This window comes from Myotis brandtii, unplaced genomic scaffold (assembly GCF_000412655.1).
Source record: "Myotis brandtii unplaced genomic scaffold, ASM41265v1 scaffold627, whole genome shotgun sequence".
In the NCBI taxonomy this organism is placed as follows: Eukaryota; Metazoa; Chordata; class Mammalia; order Chiroptera; family Vespertilionidae; genus Myotis; species Myotis brandtii.
In genome coordinates, this window is record NW_005370397.1 from 1,833,441 (window position 1) to 1,837,976 (window position 4,536).

A 4,536-nucleotide genomic window follows, 5' to 3' on the forward strand; every position below is an offset into this window, starting at 1 on the left:
CCTAGACCAGTGATGGCGAACCTATGACATGCGTGTCAGAGGTGACACGTGAACTCATTTTTTTGGTTGATTTTTCTTTGTTAAATGGCATTTAAATATATAAAATAAATATCAAAAATATAAACCTTTGTTTTACTATGGTTGCAAATATCAAAAAATTTCTATATGTGACACGGCACCAGAGTTAAGTTAGGGTTTTTCAAAATGCTGACACGCCAAGCTCAAAAGGTTCGCCATCACTGTCCTAGACTCTGATTATGAATATGGGCCCAATTAACCACAAGGAGTCTTTCTTGACAGGTATATTCCTTACTGGGAAAGGTACCATTTAAGCCTAAGAATGCCTGGGGGGCGGGGGGGAGGGGTGATTGGAGGTGTTGATCTGAGCCTCATTCATATCAGCTTTTGGCTTCATAAATTTCACTTTTCTAAATTTGGATGTTGAAATATATAAGTTATCACTACTCTCTAATAGAGAGGCTGTTTACCCAACATTCAAAGCAAATGCATTTCTTTTTAAAATATATATATATTTTATTGGTTTTTTTACAGAGAGGAAGGGAGAGGGATAGAGAGTTAGAAACATCGGTGAGAGAGAAACATTGATGAGAGAGAAACATCGATCAGCTGCCTCCTGCACACCTCCTACTGGGGATGTGTCTGCAACCAAGGTACATGCCCTTGACTGGAATCGAACCTGGGACCTTTCGGGCCGCAGGCCGACGCTCTATCTACTGAGCCAAACCAGTTAGGGCTCAAATGCATTTCTTTAAATGAGAATTTAATCCCCCCTTCCTCATGCCTCTACTCTCCTAAGTTGATGTTTAGTAAACAACAAGCAAGGCTGGTGTTCGGCCACCTCTCCCCACATCATTTGTGACCTGGGAAAGAAACGGCTCCTCTCAGGCTCTGTCCCTCCGCAGTTTCCAGAGCCCCCTGCCCTTTGACACGGGTGTCCTTCGGTCCTGCGGTGAGTCCAGGGGTGTCATCAGGGATTCTGTGCCCCAAGAGGACAAAAGGAAACCAGGTCAAGGGGACTTGCCTGGAAATTTAAATAAACATTTTTAAGGATTGCAAATCTGACTTCATTTCTAACATAATTGAAAGACTCCCTAACAGTATTAGAAAGTTAATGGGGCGATACGGGCTGGTAGAAAAAGAACAAATCCAATGAGACCTAATTTCAGGAAAGGTAATGAGTCCGCGAAGAAAACACACCTGGAGAAATAAAGAACACGGAGTGGAACTGGCTTGGAAAAGCTGTCCTACCGCAGGAGTCAAGGTGATGTGTTCTCAGGTGGGTCCCAGGGGTCGGGGATGTGCTGACGCAGTCCACCTGTAGCGGGGGCAGGGCTCTGTCCCCCCCCCTCCCGCCCCCCGCAGCTCCTCCGTGCTCCTCGAGGAGCCTGGACGCACTGGGTCACTGCCACGGGCTGTTGTGCTGATGAGTTACAGGCTCTCTCTGTCCCCTACCCTCTCCAGGGAACGTCATCATTGCACAGGCAGAAACTGGCCCTTCACACCCTGAGTCTTGTCCTCCAAGTCTCACCCATCCTTGCACTGGGATGTGAAGCCAGATGAGCAATAACCTAGACTGGATGCCTCCCGGGGGCAGGCGACAAAGGTCCTCCCGGCCTGGCCAGCTCCCAGGAAGGCGTCCCCCATCCCCGACGGCTCCTGAAGCCCCCCTGTTTCCTGCTTGTGCAGTGGCCTTCCCTGCCCGAGGTTCTGATGCCTGCAGAGGGCAGAGGGTTGAGCACAGCTATGGAGCCGCGGAGCCCACCCTGCTTGTGGGGCTGGAGTGCATGTTCCTTGCTTCTGGGCACCAGCGAGAGCTGAGACCCGTCCAGGCCTGCAAATGGGAAGCCGCCTGGCCTGCGGGGACCACTCCAGCCTCCCACCCCAAGCTGTGTCCCACTCTGAGGAATCAGGCCACTCCTCTCCCCCACGTTTTGGTAAATTACTTTTTCTAGAAAACAGGTGCTTCCTCAGGCCCTGAGAACTGACTCTATTGTCCTCCCCTCGGCACCGCTTGGCTGGCCACGCCCGGGAACACGTCTATGTGCAGTGCAAGCCCCAGACGGAGAAAATATGCAGCAGTGAGATTTATTGCGTTTGCAATCGCATGCGCGGCTGGTAGGCCGGTAAGTGTGTAATAACAAGCTCCGGGCGGGGAAGGAGAGAAGGCCCAGCCTGTAGCACTTGCTCATTCCCATGGTGTAAATACTCTCGCTGTGGCTGGCTTCAGGCTCCTGCTGTGACATCACGGAGCCTGGGCGTTGGGAAAAGATGCGCATGGCTTTCCCACGCAGACTCGAGCCGGTTGTGTCCAAATCCCACCGCTGCTTCTGTGGCGAGAGGGGCAGGCATTGCTATTTTCATTTTGTAGATGACAACGCTGGGTGCCCACAGGTGCTGGGTTCGACAGTACAGCCGTTAGGTCCCCGGAATTTCGGTCTTTGTCTCGGCAGTTGGTTCGGTCCATGTCCTTTCATTATTATGTTGATGAGGTGCCTCACAATCTGAAATCTGTTTTTCTTAGATGTTGTTTCGCTTACAGGCACAGACCTGTCCCTGTATTAAGTAAGGGCTCACTGTGCATTTGTGTGAGGTATGTGTGTTGTAACGCGGGCCATATGTAGAATTTCAAAGGCAATATCTGAAAGTTGTTTTTCACAACCCTTAAGAGCTCCCACCCAGGAAGGGGTCAGGAAGGATCAGGAAAACAGACAGAGGGGAGTTGGTGAGGAAAGTTGTCATTGGACGCCCTCCCTCAGAGGGGGGCAGGGCTGGGGTGGAGGGCGGTCCTCTTTGGCATCAGGTCTTGCAAGAGAAGAAGTCTCATTGGGGGAACCCCTGAGAAAGCTACAGCAGCCTTGGCAGTGGGAATAGGTGGAGAGAGGAAATAGACTCCCTTTAGAAAAGAACTGTCCTCCCACGGAGAGCAGGGCCTGTGACAGAGAGCGCGGGCCAGGAGACACTAACTCCGGTTCGAGGTGGCCTGAGACGGTGTGGGGATGCAGGGGTCATAGAGGGAGAATCTGTGCTGGGGGAGCAGCCAAGGAGAATGGCATCAGGTGCCTAAATGAGGCTGAAACAAAAAATAACAGACCCAGCCCAGCTGGCGTGGCTCAGTGGTTGAGCATCGACCTATGAACCAGGAGGTCACTGTTTGATTCCTGGTTAGGGCACATGTCCGGGTTACAGGCTCAATCCCCAGTAGGGGGCGTGCAGGAGGCAGCAGATCAATGCTTCTCTCTCATCAATGATGTTTTTATATCTCTCTCCCTCTCCCTTCCTCTTTGAAATCAATAAGAAATATTTTTTAAAATTAAGCGGCTTTTGAGTAACTTCTGATGAGGGGAGCTGGTATGATGTGTGGATTTGGTGGTTAACGGTGGGCCTGTGGGACCAGCCCCATCGGCAGGGTTCTCAGGGGCAGGGTTACTTTGAGGACTCAAATTGTAGTTAAGGCTGAATTTAAAAATGCATCTCTTCATTTGCAGACAGAGTGATGGCCTGAGTCAAAATCCCATGGGACAGCCCTGACCGGTTTGGCTCAGTGGATAGAGCGTCAGCCTGTGGACTGAAGGGTCCCAGGTTCGATTCCGGTCAAGGGCATGTACCTTGGTTGCGGGCATCCCCAGTAGGGACTGTGCAGGAGGCAGCTGATCCATGTTTCTCTCTCATCGATGTTTCTCACTCTCTATCCCTCTCCCTTCCTCTCTGTAAAAAATCAATAAAATATATTTTAAAAAATCCCCTGGGACAGATTCCCCTCCCATGTGTCGTCTGTGCAAAACCTTCCCAGCCCCTCCATGATTCCCCCAGCCCAGTCTCCCCGAGGAGCCAACACGGAAATGTACCACCCCGACCAGATTGTATCATGTGATCGCCCAGTCCAGAGAGTCAGGATGAGGCAGAGCTGTGCTTGCAGGTGGGCTCTGGATCCGTTTGGGAAATTCGCCCCCAGGGACCCGTGTCGGCACCTTCAGGGGGCGAGTCTGGATGGAAGATGTGACCGGGAAGCGGAAGGAATAAGCAGCAGCCTCACACGTTCTGCCAGGCTCCCAGCAGCAGAAATCTTAGCTTCGGTGTCTTGTCTGCAGCACAGTCAGAATTTTTGCCCCTCCCAGGCGGTGGGATGCTCGCACAGCGCATGTGCGTGTGTGCATGTGTGCGTATGTGTGTGTGTGTGTGTGTGTGTGTGTGTGTGTGTGTGTGTGGCTGTCCGTGCGCTGCCACCACCGCCACCGCCACCACCGCCGCCGCCACCCGCTGCAGCTGGTGTTGATGGCGCAGAAGCGCTGAGTCACTGGCTGTTCAGTGGCCCTTACATCACCTCCCATTGTCCTTTCTTCCTTTGGAGGCTGCGAAGGGCTCGTCCATTGTGTTTGTCGTGTTGTTGTTTTGCACTTGGGCCTCTCCCTGTAGGAAGCAGGGGTGTAGAAGCCGAGAGGCGCTGGGGCTTCTGGACAAAGCCGTCCAGAGGGACAGCTGTCGCTGGCTGCTGAGAGCACCCGGCACCCAGACTCC

At 52.4% G+C, this 4,536-nt stretch overlaps 1 long non-coding RNA gene across 1 annotated transcript; it reads left to right on the plus strand.

Moving 5' to 3' along the window:
* The first annotated feature begins 849 nt into the window (after positions 1–849).
* Positions 850–3,592, plus strand: LOC102240187. Its single transcript, XR_314374.2, has 4 exons — positions 850–970; positions 1,188–1,297; positions 2,069–2,144; positions 3,507–3,592. It is a non-coding gene; the product is annotated as an uncharacterized LOC102240187 (long non-coding RNA).
* The last annotated feature ends 944 nt before the right edge of the window (positions 3,593–4,536 follow it).